Consider the following 16,012-nt stretch of genomic DNA (forward strand, 5'->3'; position numbering starts at 1 on the left):
ATGGACTGATTGGACTGTTCCCTACCCCAGGAGAAAGAACAAAATGAACATTGTCTTACTCCCATAACCGGATACAGTACTATTTTTATGTTTAATCCTTTTTATAGCAATACATCTGTTATTGCACCCTGCCTTTCTAGTTTTACTCTGCTCAACCTTGGTATACGAACCTGTTGCAACTATAAGTGTTTATTAGAGTTCCTGGGCTCTATTTGCCTCCAGGTGGCGTAGTTGGCTACACTCTCTATATTTTACCATTTCCACCTCGCCACACATGCAAGGTGGTCGAGGCTATAGAGCATCGCAGTCCCGCCCCCTTTCATTACGACACCAGGCCCAGGAAATAATTCCCAATGCATTTTTCCTATGCATTTCTAAATGTATTTATTTAAAGACCTTATAAGCGTCGTACAAAGCCAACTCTTGTCGTGACAAATCATGACAACAAACACAATATTTTGGACCAAACAAATAATTACAAAGAAGAAAGACGTGTAAAAAAAAGTGTAAAAGTGTAACCTGCCGTTTTGGTCCAAACCATTGTGTTTATTGTCATGACAGGAGTTGGCTTTGTCCGCGGCGTAAACGTCTTTAAATAAATACTTTTTGTAAAGTCTATGAGGAAAATGAACAGAGATTTATTTTCCGGGTCTCTCGAGGGGGCGGGACTGCGACGCTAGTCTACAGTACTAGTGCTATACAGGAAGTGCTGTGGGCTATAAAGGTGGAGACTGAAGAGGTGCGTTGTCAGACGCACAATGTTGTGCACCGCCAACTATATCTAGATCAGTGGTTTTCAACCATTGTTGTATCAAGGCCCACTATTTATTCGGGATTTGATGAGATTTAGCCTCTTTGAAAACTTGTCCACAATCCCATGCTGTAGGATTGATGTTGGTAGCATTAGGAGAGATTAAAGGGACACTTCACCCTTTTTGCAAAATAATATATGTTTTGACGTTTAGAAGATTTAGAACACTTTCCTGGGGGTCTTTATGTTTGTAATATGTGGTTTTAGATATTTTAGATTTTAGCAGTGAGCCCAGTGTCTCTGATGTCATGGACACTGGGCTCTCAACATGTAGTCACTGGGCTAGTAAGACAGCCCTCCCCCTATCCACAAGGAGGAGCAGTGCACCAAAGCATTATGGGAATTGTAGTCCAGGAAGGAAGTGAGCACAGTGTCCATGACATCAGAGACACTGGGCTCACTGCTAAAATCTAAAATATGTAAAACCACATATTACACACACAAAGATCCCCAGGAAAGTGTCCCTTTAAGTAATGCAGATGTTTAGCAATAATGTAACTATTGAGAGCGACCCTTACATTTGGTTCCATTTCACGCTCTGAAGAGTTAAAGATCTATATAAGGGTCCATTTGGTTACCAACTCTACATCATTTAGCCGGGGACCACCTGGAACCCCCTCCTGGACCACTGGTTGAGAACCACTGGTCTCGATTTTTTTATTTTTTTTGTCTGTGCACGTGTATAGGCCTACTGTTTGTTGTGAACATGTATGCTGTGTATATAGTCCTCACCCTGTTTCCCTGTTGCTGAGGCGCGTGGGTCTCCCGGAGGGCGAACACGTTGCCGCACACAGAGATCTCCCTCCACGGGCCGGGCAGGTGTGACTCATGAGGGAAGCAATGGAGCGGGAAGGGGTGCGCCACCAGCACGCCGTTGGTGGTCAGGGCGTCCATCTGTCCATCGCGCGTCCTCCATTTAACTGCATTTTCCTGAGGAAGGAAGGAAGGAAGGAAGGAAGGAAGGAAGGAAGGAAGGAAGGAAGGAAGGAAGGAAGACAGTATGTTGAAAGAATCCTCTGATTCAGCAAGCAGCAATACCACAAAATACTGTGTCAGAAGGAAAAGTCCTGTAGGCCTATTAAATGTTTTACTTGAAAAAAGTACAACAATATCGGCACCAAACTTTCTTTTTTAATTAGCAGATCTAAAAACTGACAACACACCGCATTGCAATGCGCTGTGATTGCCTATTTTCGAGCTGTTGATTTTTAATCAATTAATGAAACAAGTTATGTTCGGGCACGGTGGCACAGTCGGTAGTGCTATCTCCTCATAGCTAGAAGGTCCTGGGTTAGATTCCTGCTGGGGACGCTGGGGACATGTTCTTTCCTCTGCGTCATCAGTTCCCAAACCCGAGGCAGGGTTGGCGAAAGGGCCTTTCTGTGTGGAGTTTGCATGTTCTCCCAGTGTCCCCTAGGGTAGGTACCCTCACAAAAAACATGCAGTAATCTTGGTCTCTAAACTACCTCTGGCCAGCCGGGGCGCCTGATGGAGGGGAAAGGAACTGGTCGGAATAACGTGTTCCTTCCATGCGCTACGTCCAACCGGGGAAACTCCCCCCTATCAGGTGAAAAGAAGCATCTTGGACTCCTCATGCATAGAAGGAAGCATGAGGTCAGTCCCCCCCCCCCCCCCCCCCCCGGCAGAGGAAGTGTAGCGCCCAGGATTACATTAGATAATTGACACTGGGTGAAAAAATGGGTTGCAAAATCGTGGGATAAAAATGTAAAAACAAAAACATGGCCTGCACACAGTCACACGGACACACTTGTGTATGAGACATTTGATCTGATGTTTTATAACCTACACCCAGGAAGATGCCGTTTTTGGAGTCGAAGCCGGCGGCGTAGATTCGCGCTCTGTGGGGTGGGCTCCTCTGGCAGACGATGCGGCAACCGAACCGTGGGATGGCTGACGGGCTGTCGGAGACTGGGACCGTGTCCGTCACCACAAAGTCAATGCAGGGACTCGTAGACCGCCCGATCTGTTATAGGCAAACACACACACACAACAGCCAATCTAGAGCATGTAAAAAACAAACTTTATAGCCAAATTAAGATCTGCGCTAAAATTGTTGGTAGGCCTGTTGAGGTCGTGTTGAAGCCCAGACCAAGAGCATGCTTAGACTGGTGAAGAGTCTCTTCTGTTCCCTTGCTTACATGTTTAAAATGATGAATATTAAGTACGTTTCGACCTACTAGGTCTTCATCAGGCAAATATTTGCCTGACCTAGTAGGTCGAAACTTTGCAATTTACTTAAAGTAAGTCTTGGAGCTCTACAAACTAGTGTGCGGATCTTCTTTCTCTTCCAATATCCTCACAGCCCACATGGTTGTGAATCGCATGTATGTAGTGCATAATGGATCCTATACAGACCTGAAACATGTCCGTATTCGTGTCAGGAGCGTATTCCACGGTGATCGTGGAGACTGTGGAAACAAAGTAGGATACGCTGTGCTGGTCCCCCATGCTGATAGCCTATGGAACACATAACAGAGAAGTTCCTTGTTAGAAACCACCGGTGATGGACAAAGCACTCGACCTCAGTAGTACTTGAGTCAAAACATCGATACTCCTGGTCAAATATTACTCAACCACAGGTGGAAGTTTGCTCTGTCAAATGTGCACGTTAAAGTACTGAGTATACTTGCTTCAAAAGAACAAGTTACACATTTTCTTACTTGATTGCCGCCCATGTGTATCGCGCTTGGTTTCACGCCGTTGGCCCTGGGTCTCTGGCGCAAAGCGAAGTGGCGTCTCATCCTGGCCTCGTCCCCGTTGGGCCTGTGAAGAGAAGATCGCTGGGGTTCATAATAAAGCAACATTGCTGTGGAAAGTTCCATTGATGTGACAAGATGTGAAGAGGTTCTGCCCTGGCACTCCTTGCTTTCGGCCTCACAGAGACAAAAAACATGCAAAAGTCTTAAAGGACAACTTTAGTTTTTTTCAACCAAGGTTCATGTTTTAGGTTGTTATTAGAGAAAGTAAAAGATGAGTGTTATTGTCTCCACCAGGCCGAAGGCATGGGGAGAGAGTATGTTTTGCACTCCGTTCGTCCGTCCGTCCGTGTGTGTGTGTGTGTGTGTGTGTGTCTGTCCGTCCATCCGTCCGTCCGTCCATCAACAGCTAATCTCCGGCACCGTTAACCCGGTCGATGCCAGATTTTGCACTCCCCCTCCCTGGATGCCAACGATGAACCTCTGCCCCAAAATTTCCAGAAGGGCCTGTTATAGCGCCACCAGGAGGCTGCTTTGTGCAAAACAAGTTTTTGGACAGTACACCTACAGATTTTGTCCAAACATCACACAAATTGGTACACAGTCTCTCTAGAGCCATTCAACGAAAGGGTTCTTTCAGATTTCTCAGACTCCATCCTGATTGGCTAAGATTGGCTTCCAAAGTTCGCAGGAGTGCTCAGTTTCAAACAAAATGCTGCAAATCATGAACACATCGTGTGATTTCCGTGAAATTGTGCACACACATTCCCACTAGGCCGAGGAAGAAATGCCAAATGAACATTTAACTCAGCCTCATGGTGGCGCTATAACTGGCCGATAAGTGTTTTTACATCTAACTGCACGGATCTGTGGATAACTTTGTATGCCAACTCCCTAGAGGCCAAGGAAAAACCTTTGCCTGAAATTTTTCACATCTGCTCTTTATAGCGCCACCAGGAGGCCGACATATGTAAAACACATTTTCTAATATTACTCCTTCAGATTTTATCCAAATGTCACGGAAATCGGTAAACATGCTCTTCATAGTCATGTGATCAAGACGGGTTTGTTTGATTTCTCATAATCCACCCTCATTGGCTACGTTCAGGAGTAGCCCGCTTTGTACCCGTTTTGTACAAATCGCCACAACTACTCAACGCAGCGTCCGATTGTGGTGAAACTGTGCATGCATATTCCCACTAGGCTTTGGAAGAAATGCCACTTGACAGTTTTCAAATCAGCCTCATGGTGGCACTACAACAGGCCAAGCAACGTCACACACACACACACACACACACACACACACACACACACACACACACACACACACACAAACACGTTTTTATTGCTCCTAAACATTTTGCCAAACATCACACACACACACACACACACACACACTCCTATCCTCTTGGTGGAGACCTGTGCCCAGAAGGGCACTTTTTCTAGTTTGTTTTTCAATTGCTGCTTTCTTTTGTTTTAGGGATTTTAGCTGTTTTTGACAGGGGGGCGGGGGCATTCGAACATGGGGCTAAATATGTATTTGTTTACACAATTTTATAGCGATTTATTATTTTATTATTTACTATAGTCCTACTAGACCCCAGGAAATTACATCTGGCCACAAAAGATCACAGGATCTACTGAATGTGAAGGGGTATACTATAGGGGGCTGCCATACTGTGTTGCATGGCTCAACACAGTTTGTCACCCCTTCACATTCAGTAGATCCTGTGATCTTTTGTGGCCAAATGTAATTTCCTGGGGTCTAGTAGAACTATAGTAAATAATTAAAAAATAAATCGCTATAAAATTGTGTAAATAAATACATATTTAGCCCCATGCTCGAATGCCCCCGCCCCCCAAAAATAGCTAAAATCCCTAAAACGAAAGAAAGGAGCAAATGAAAAAAAATAACACTCATCTTTTACTTGATCTAATAACAACCTAAAACATAAACCTTGGTTGAAAAAAACTAAAGTTGTCCTTTAACTATTATACCCGAATGCCCCCGCCGCCCGCCCCGGTTAAAAATCGATAAATCGATAGAAAGCCACAAAAAAAGCAAAAAATAATTATGTTGTGGTTTGAAAAACACTCATCTTTGAATTATTATCATTACAAACTAATACATAATAAAAAGTATAACAATACAAAAGTTCTTCGAACCACAACATTGCATTTCTTCAATAAACTGGGCTTGAGAGTAGTCAGAGCTTTGATCAAAGCAACCATTGCATGTCCATTTGGTTCCATATGTATAGTTAAACACCAGTAAGATGTCATTTGGAACCCCCATGAGAGTACCTAGATCTGGATGTACACACTTTGAGACCCACTGGTGTAGCAGAGCGTTTCCATGCAGAGAACCAACATGCACAATATCAGCACCCTGACTCTGTAAGACATCCTCAATTAGTAATAATTGGTCAGACCCGTGGAGGAAGTATAAGAATGTCGAGGCCCTATTTCTTTCCAATATGGCTGCTGCCCATAGAGTCTATTCAGTGTGAAATGAGTGTTTCATACCCCAGGACAGTGAGCTCCCCATATTCGACTGGGCCTTCTTGGTACTGTGCCATTGGTGCTTCCTTCACAGGGAGGGTGGTGCAGGGCTCTGCGATAGCGCAACACTCCTCTGTCGCCTGCGTCAAAGTCTAGTGGTTGTCCTTTATGCCCCGCTCAACCTGCACACATCACAAGAAAAACACATGTGAGGTTTCATTCCAAAATGAGGCATTCTCCCCAGTGTACCACAAAAATAGACAATCTTCATGCCCAGATCTTTTCAATCTAAATATTTTTGAACATTTCTGAACATTGATTGATATCATATGATTTCTAAAATCATATGATATTTAGTCGACTAAAACTAGACCAACACTAAAGCATTTTCAGAGGACTAAATTATGACTAAAACTAAGTGATTTCTTTTGTCAAAAGACTATGACTAAAAGTAAATCAAAATTTGCTCTCAAAACACCGATTGTAACACAAAGAAAACAATTCACTTCCATGGAAAAAGGAAAAGCCCAAGCCCTTATTTACTTACTTGACTAGTAGGATATCCAACAGCAGTGGGGTGGAAGAAACTATACCTCTCAACAGTAAGTGTTGTAGTAGTTATGACGGCTCATCCATTCGGTCAAGTCCTCAAGCCTCGATGTATGAACTGAGGTTCATGATGTGCTGTTTATATTGTGCTGCTGCTCAAACACAGTTCTTTGATATGCAGACTGATCAAGAACCTTCTCAGCTGATTCAATCATAATTTACATACAGTACGTATCTCTCTGACAATCAGCTTGATCAAAGTGTTCTCTCTCTCTCTCTCTCTCTCTCTCTTTCTAAAGGGCGTTAATGGCATGATAAAACTTATATTGATAAGCAAAAGTGGAACAAAACAATCCAAATAAGACGTGTGGAAAAAATAAACGTTTAAACAGAGCTGTGTTATGTTGCAACTTATACAAAACTATCCTGTATTTCCTTTATGTCTGTCTTATTTTGTGGGGAGAAAAATAAGAATACACTGACACCACGCTAGACAGGAACGCCCAAAAACGTCACATCCGGTTTTAGCCTGGGGTAAGAATGTTCTATGGCTGCCAATGCAACTTGGTCCAATCCTTAATCACATACGGACAAACATCTATGCCAATGCTATCTAACTTGCGGAGGTAGCGTGCCTTGTCCACGGGCAACAGATCTTTCAACGTATGGCATTGCAAATACGTTTGATAATCGCTACTCTGCTCAATATTGTTTTGAAAATGCCGCAAATTGCATTGCAGTGAACGAGCGCAAATCACAACTTCCCCCGGTTGTGGGCGGAGTCACAGTTTGAGGCGCTGTTTACGCGCCGTGGTGTCAGTGTATACTATAAACGGAAAACTATCTGTATCTTACAAAACCATACAAATTATGCTGCAGAAAAAAGGTTATACATCCATGTAGGAAGTTAGGATAAACTTGTGGTTGTTCCTCAGTCCTCACACGTCTTGCTGCTTTGTTTGCTTTGCACATTTTTTTCCTTCACCCAGCAGATATGGTGGTGTTTTGTCACAAAACTCTCTTTGGCTGATTGTAATCTGTGAAAAGTATACGTGTCTCTGATGTATTGGTACACTAGTGGGCAAGTGGTGCGGAAGTGTTGTTCAGTTTCCCTCATTGTGTGTGCAGTGGGTGCACAGTCTGTCTTTTCTGGCATTAAGACAAAACGCTGTTTTCCTCAACACGTTGTTTACTTGGGGACCTTTAGTGTGAACCAGCCACTGGAGTGTCCTAAACTGTGTCAGAGGATTCAAATCCAGCAGAGATTTAACGTACAATATGGTAAAGTTCCATCAATTGCCTTAAAAATAAACAGGTGTTTGTTTCGCCTGTCGGCCAAGGAAGGCCAACAGGCCAATGAGGCCGTACGTTTGGTGTGTTTGCGTGCGTGCGTGCGTGCGTGTGAGTGTGAGTGTGCATGGTTCAAAGACTGAGAGATGTGCAAATGTGTTGTCCGGAGGCAATCCAAAAAACAGAAAAAAAACTAATAAATAACTACATAATTTTAAATAAATCAACTCATGCCCTTCTTTTCACCCATTAATATTTGTACTGCAAACTGTTATTTATCTGTTCTCATTCAATTTGAATAGATTTTTCGAACAAGACAATAAGTTTCAAGTCCTAAATCAACTTAACTGAACTCAATATCCTCCTCTGTCCCATCACTTCCCAACCCTCCCTCCCTCCACCATCCTATGAACTAAATAATCAACCCACAACACATCCAGGTCTTTCAGATCAGGTCTGTCCACACTGAAATCCTGCCCTGTTGGGCAAGATGAATCCTTGCCGACGACAGTTCCAGATAGGCAAATGTCCAGAAAACTCTGGACATTGTTTTGGAAATGTCATGTGCATGGAGGTTTTCAGCGTTGGACTATATATTATTTTTTAGATCCGTTAAAGTATTTTTAACCTTACCCCAGAACTCCAAAACCCACGGATATTCCCAATTTCCCATACTGAATGAACAGAAGAGCCCAAGGTCCTGGGGCACAGAATGTAAATATGGATGCCAATCTCATTCGATGCCTAATTCTGGGTGTTACATAATGCTCTGTGACAAAACTTCAAATGTATATTGGTGATTCGGATTTTGATGCACCAGATACATTATCCCAAATAGCATCCCAGTCCAATTCTAGGCTGTCATTCCTGCCAAAGGCGTATACTTCTGAGAATGTAATTGATCATAATAGGTGTGACACTATTCGGTTAGGAGCATTCCGGAAACCAGCTAAGAATGGGATGATCTTTTAACCGTTGAGTCTGTTCACCAGGGAACCGTAGGCTCTACAGGCAGATCTCAAAATAATTTTACCATATCTTGAAATAAGGTCCTGAAAATCAAGAACAAGGATATTAACCAATCCATTAATATGTGTAAAAAATAAAAATGTAATTCAGTGTAACTCTCTGGGCTAAAATATTAATGACAATTGATGACAAATGATTCCATGAGCTATTATTACTAGCAGCAATAATATTTCCCTTCATAGGGGAGAACGGGTAAGATGAGCCAGCGGGTAAGTTGAACCACCCCCTTTATCTAGAAAACTAGAAAACTGTGTTGCCATGTGACCTTAAATCTAGTAAGCATCCATCATTTACACCTGGCTGTGAAGTTTGGAAGCACACGGGGAAAGTAGAAAACATTCTTTTACACAAAAAACAGTTTTTTGTCGGTTTTAAGTAAAATTTCGACATCATGTAAAATGACAAAGCAAAATGTACCTAATCTAAAATGTAATATCATACACGTTGATGATTTGCCAATGGATAGAACCATGTGAATCATTTAGCAAATAAATTGTCTGAAGTAGCTTATTCTAGTCATTGTTTTCTAAAATGGTGGCTATGGGTAAAATTAACCAATGTCTGGGGGTAAATTGAGTCAATGGGAATCACTATTCATATTTTTTTATTAAGTCTTTGCTACTCAAATTATACTGAATGACCTTTAATTTGCATGTACTCATTTAAGAGAAGTTTGCAATATTGTATTAACAATATTGCAATTTGCAAATATAAGGTTCTGAATAACAAACATTATTTAATTGTCTTAATATTGTTTAAATAATAAATAAACAACTAGAAAAGGATCGCTGCAAGCAGCGATAAGGCCGGACCAAGCAGGAAGGCAATAAGAATAATATGCACAAGAAACATGGAAGACTAAACTTGAGAAAAAGACCATGGAATTGTGACAGGGTCGGTTTTTTATAATAGGGGGCAGGTACGGGTTCTTGAAGGGTTAAATCTATAGGTTCAGAGTTCCGGGTCGGCTCGCCAGGTCTGGGTACCATACCAGAACCATCCATGCAAGGGAATCCTTTCAGGACACAAAAAACCTGAACTGAAAGGCCAGGTGTCCAAATCAGTCTTTGTTTCAAAATCACTGTTGTACCACATCAAATAATCTATCAATTCTTGAGTAAAGAACCCGATTTGATCAGGATCAAGTTCTTTATACATGTTTCTCACTAAACAAATCAGTTTCTAGCATTGTTACGGCCCTTTAAACTTGGCTCAACCAAGGGCTAACATAAAAGGACACAAAGTCAGATCAAAAGTTTACAAAGATATTACACATTTATTTAAAATCCTGCATTGCAAAACAGGGACTGATGGACAAGAATATTTACGACCAGCCCATCTGAAACTTAACTAATAACAGCAACAAAAAGGGAACACAACTGTTCAGTTTGGGTGTTTGGGAGACAATGAGCTGCTGGCCACAGGTCCACATATATAGCCTGCAACTAATCAAGAACAGCTGACTAAGGGTGTGGCAGCCAGAACTGTCAGGTGATTGACAGGTGAGGCACTTTAGACCAGCAGAGGTCAGCAAAGCCACAAAGTAAAGACAACATTTCACAAAACGGCAATTTTTATTGGCTCATAAAACCTTAATTTTTTCACTTAAAAAAACGTACTATGCTTTCCCATGTCCGTATAGGTCCAAAGTTCACGTGTAGAAGTTTTCGTGCATTTTGATCAAAGATCCTGGGAGGAGATGCATTTTAATTGATTTTCATATAATTCAAAATGGCGGGTGATCTAGAGGTCAGAGGTCAAAAGTATCAGCATGGAACTTGTTCGGCATGAGGAGACGCATATGTGTGTCGAGGTTTCATTGCCGATGGTCAAATGGTTCATGAGCTATGCGTGGTCAAAGTTAGCATTTTCAATATAGCGCCACCCTTTGGCCAATGGTTGTGGGCTTCGCATCCTCACCGTTTGGCATGGCCCTCTAACATATCTCCAAATTTCGCGAAAACCGATTGCACGGTTCATCCAGAACTGCTATTTTTGGCGGAAGAAAATAAATAGCAATTCCAAAAAAGGACCAAGTCCTTTCAGGACTGCTTGGTCCTTTAAATACATAAGACGATTTGCAAAAGGGAAAACTGTTATTATATTATTATCGATAAGTGAATACATTATCTGTTCAAGTTTAAGCTTTTAACATTAAAATATCATGTGGTTCAACTTATCCCTCGACTTGGATCAACTTACCCCTTACCTGGGGCAAATAAAGCCACATGACAGGGTCATGTTTTCATGGCCCTTTGTCATAGATGCTTACTCATCATTTCAATTGATAGAAGACATCCTGAAATATGGGTATATCATTAGATTTTACTGCCATCTCATTTTGCCTTGCTTCCAGGACAACTTCAGCAAAAAGTGGTTCATCTCCCCTATATATCTATCATATCTATCTATTCTATCAGCTATTTTTAAGTAATACTAGAGCGGTGCCTGTTGGGCTTACCGTTCGGCCTACATGGAAAGATGCAAGTTGGAAATGAATGCCCCACCCAGATATTCCACACAGAGACTTAAATTAAGTGTGTAAATTAAGCATGCACATTTTGAACATGTTATTATGCATAGTTTTATGCATTAGGTAAAATAAAAAGGATAGTGTTGTTAGCAATAATAGTTCATAGGGCCATAATTGTTATTCATGCAGGAATCACATTTAATCGGGTATTTTATGGGCTGTATAGTAATGTGTGTCATTCAGTTTAACAACATAGTTCAAATAACAATAACATAACAGACATGATGACACCATTCAATTTAATAAGGATCCCTACAGACACACCACCATCCTTCCTCAGCATGCAAGATGATGGAGTGTCCCCATTTTGTTATTATGTCACAACATTATTATATGCAACACAAACATGGAATGAGTAAGAGCTGTGACATGACAACAGTTTTCATAGAGCACAAAGGCCTGACTCACAGTCCTTTGACGATGCAGCCTGATCAAAGGTTTTCAGTTGATTAAATCTGGCTGTTGGTGAAACTGAGATAGGCAGATTGTTTGGTTTGTTCTTCTTTGCTTTATTTATATATTTTTTACTATTTTGAAAAACATTTGTCAATGTAGATCGGCTAGGTGAACAATTTTAAAATGTTTTTTTTTTTTCAAAATAGAGGCGCATGGCGAAAATATAATATAGGGCCCCATCCACCACCTAACATAATTTCATAATGTATGGGGAATGACCTTACATATGTAAACAAGAGAAAAAGGCCGCACACACGTAGCCACGATGCTGTATATTTATTGACAAGAATCCAACGTTTCGACCTAGGAGGTCTTCTTCAGGGAATAAACCATTAATGCTGTAGTCATATCATAACTCAATGTAAACATTTCCCCCAAAAATGTATCCACTTAAACTTGATTTATACTTCATCATATGACCGTTGCCTCATAAATAATAATATAGCTGATCTATTTCTGTCAATTGTTAAGTCTAAATTGTTTGAACGCCCATGAGGATCGACGCATGCCCAAAATGTGGATATTGAAACTAGTCCAATCACAGTCGAGTTATAGGCTACTATGAGTACTGTATGCTGTTTATCAGATTCTCCAAAATGTAAAGCAAGCAGGGGAAAAATCCCTCACATGTCTATACTTAAACTCACAGCAGCGCTTAGGGTTTCATTTGACGTTTTTTCACTTGTCACATTGTCACACATATTTGTCCCCCTCTCTGGTAATGAGAAATGAGAAACGGGTTTTCTGAATCTAAATCTGGTAGAAAGTAACGTTTAACTAAGGTTTCCAGTAAATGTAGTTGAGTGATTAGAGAGTTGCGCCAATGAGTGGGCAGAAAACAGCACCGGACATGTCGTTCATGTAACTCAAAATAGTGACAAACGCCCATAGACTTGTCACTATTCACCAATAGATGTCTATGTAGAAGAGCCGACCATTGGTACTGGGCTACTGGCCCAATGAAATGAACGGAGGTGACGCAAACTCTCTAGTCTAATAGAAGGCTCGATCTGCCCAGAGCCTTAGAAAAGACAGAGTTCTGCAAACTCCGTTGACTTCATGGGGCCTGCGTAATGGCGGCATCTAGCGCTACTGGGGACGGCGATTAGGGACAGTTCCTGAACCGGATGTTGACAGACTGCATGGATCCAAATGGCTCCGTCTTTTTGGCAAATCTAGAGAGTTTGAGAGCTAGCAAATTTAAATACCTTTTAATTAATCATTGCTAATATAACAGTGTACACTTTCAATGGAAAGAAAAAGGCATACAGTTTACAACTTTTTAACGTTATTTAATTACTTATTTTTACACAGAAACATAATGTGTGTCTTCACCATAACTGTAATGTAATAATAATACTAATAATGTAATGTAATACTTATTTAATTTACGACGCTTTTATTCTGAAAGCAACCGGATGTCTTAAATTTGCTAGCTCTCAAACAGGAAGTTCTAGATTTGCTAAAAAGACGGAGCCCCCCAGGCTGCCCCTAATCAGGCTCTCCATGAGAGTGCAGCTGTGCGCCCGAGCGCTTCCGGGATCACGTGACCGGTCTGTTCTGTGCCCCCTCAATAACGCAACTCTTCTATTATATGGCTCTGGATCTGCCCATGCAGTGCCTTGTTCCTCTGAGTTGATTCACCTGTGAAGCTCACCTGTGCCCGATCGTCCTTAACGACCCCCAGAGACTATATAGCCAGTAGCCACGCTGTCTGGCATTTGTTGCTGGTTCTTAGTTTGTGTGGCAGGGTTTGAGTTGTTTGTTTTTGCAGTCACATCCAGTCAAATCCGGTTCAAATCTGATTTCTTTCTCAAATCTGATCTTTTGGCCCGACCGTTCACACTGCATTAGCAAGTGAGATCGGTTCTGTCACAGTGTCTGTGTGTTCAGACTGGCAGCCAAATCCAGCCTGAATCAGATCTGTGCCACGTCAAGATTGGAATCTGATTTGTATAAAAAAAAAGTCTAAACATAAACGAGTCACATGGAATCCGTTTTAGACCAGGCACAATATTAAGCCACATAATCGGATTCCATGTGACTTGTTTGACATGCTCTGCACCAATGTAAAAAAACATAAGCGGATTCATCGTTTTGCCCGTTTTTGACGCAATGACACAACAATTTGTCTGTTGTATGTTTATTGTATTTCACCTAGATCCTATGCCACCTGTCATGACGTGCACAAAATAGTGATGCCAGGTTGAGTATTCTCAAAGTTGTGCATGTGCTAGCATGTGGATGTGCCTGCGGCAGGGCCGGTTCTAGGGGGGGGCAGGGGTGGGCATAGCCCACCCAAACGTGCCTCCTGCCCACCTAATGTGGGTTTCACACCCCACTCACGCCGGCGGAGACAATTCTGTCTGCCCACCTGAGTGGGGCTGGCTAAATCCGGCCCTGGCCTGCGGCCTGCTTAAACGCGTGTATTTATGCTCGTGCCAGTGTGTCTTGTTTGTGTATACGGATATAATCAAGGAGTCATAGAGGAAGGGTGTGTGTGTGCGTGTGTGTGCACGTGCTGCGTGCAATGTAGGCTATGACCTCACGCACGCACTATGAACACATGCACAGTTTGCAGTTGCACACACACAAATCAAAGGCAGTATTTTGTTGCCAGACCACAGACACTAAAATTAGTTCACCATTTATAGGTTTATCTAAAATTAGGCTACTTCTATATGCTGTTGCCCCCATGCACTGCCCACTAATATACATATTTATTGGTGGAATTTGATGCGGGAGGGGGGGGGGGGAAGCAACATGTTCTGTTAATTTTGCTTTTGCCTCTGAGACATGTAAGCCTTTTGATTGATTGATTGAAAAATGTATTAACAGTTTGCAGAATTACAGTACATTTCAAGCACAAACTCAATACAAAGGCTGTTAACTGTGAGTGGACGACCCAATTAAGCATTACACTTGTTTCCAATAGGGTCCACCATGTTCAAATCATCAAAAACATTTAGAGACATATTTACAAATCGTCACATCAGAGGATGAAACCCTGCAGCATTCATGCATGATCCTCCATGCTGTTTTGTTGGCTGCCTCTTTAGGCGTGATGTGTGTGTGTGGGAGTGTCATATCATCACCATCATCTCTGACTGCTGCATCACTCCCTAAATAAAATACCAGGGCCCGGAAAATAGCCGATCTACAAGCTCACGCCGCGTCGCGGCCGCGACGCGTCGTGAGCTTGTAGATCGGCTATTTTCGGCTCGCCGCACCGTCGTACGGTGAAGTACAAACCATAATGCTGTATTTGCACTGTCTGTCTCTCTCTCTCTCTCTGGCGCGCACATCAGGCACAGCAGTCGTTGCACTTGCACTGCAGGGTCAGTTTATCTGTGAGCATTGCAACGATGGAATGGAAGCGTCTCTGTTGCGCACGCTTTGGAACTTTTGGATAGAGAGAGAGAGAGGCGTTTAACTTTGAATTAAACAACTACTGCTTTGCAACGTACAAGAACATTTACTGGAAGCTGTCTTGTGGATGTTTTATAGGTAGGAATGTTTTACGCCTAATTTGCGATTGATTGATTGAAATGATTTATTGAAATTATTGATTGATTGATTGATTGATTGAAATGATTGATTGAAATGATTGATTGAAATGATTGATTGATTTTGATGTGTGATTGGACTAGCTATTTACCAATAATAATATTTAACACTGAGAGTGCAGTCTTCTTTCCTATACAGTTAAATTAGAAATATATACATTTGGCTATTTTAGCCTAATTAGGCTATACGTGTTTATACTGTCATATTTTAGACCATTCAGGATTATTATAGGCTTCCCATTTGCTGAAAGGGTTCTTTCTTTCTTTCTTTCTTTCTTTCTTTCTTTCTTTCCTTCTTTGTGTGAGAGAACTACATAAGTTATTCTCTGCATGGGTGTTAGTGACAAAAGCTACAAAAGTGCGAATTGTAAAGTTAGAGCTTACTAGGCTACATGGCAATACAAAAATAAAACCTAGGCCTCTACTTTTAATAGGCTAGCACTGCAGATACAACGCTGAATTTTAAATGAATAATATGCAATGCAAACACCTCAAGTTTATTTCTCAATTCATAGTTGATTGACAATCTCCTGTTTCTGACAGCTCCTGCTGTAGGACT

At 41.7% G+C, this 16,012-nt stretch overlaps 1 long non-coding RNA gene across 1 annotated transcript; it reads right to left on the reverse strand.

The window, feature by feature from the left end:
* Positions 1–3,537: 3,537 nt before the first annotated feature.
* Positions 3,538–6,708, reverse strand: LOC306941563. The gene is made up of 3 exons (XR_013792181.1): positions 6,578–6,708; positions 6,055–6,212; positions 3,538–3,595 (listed from the first exon to the last, which is right to left on the reverse strand). It is a non-coding gene; the product is annotated as an uncharacterized lncRNA (long non-coding RNA).
* Between the last annotated feature and the right edge of the window lie 9,304 nt (positions 6,709–16,012).

The sequence above is a fragment of the Electrona antarctica genome, assembly GCF_951216825.1.
Source record: "Electrona antarctica genome assembly, chromosome: 17".
Classification (NCBI taxonomy): Eukaryota; Metazoa; Chordata; class Actinopteri; order Myctophiformes; family Myctophidae; genus Electrona; species Electrona antarctica.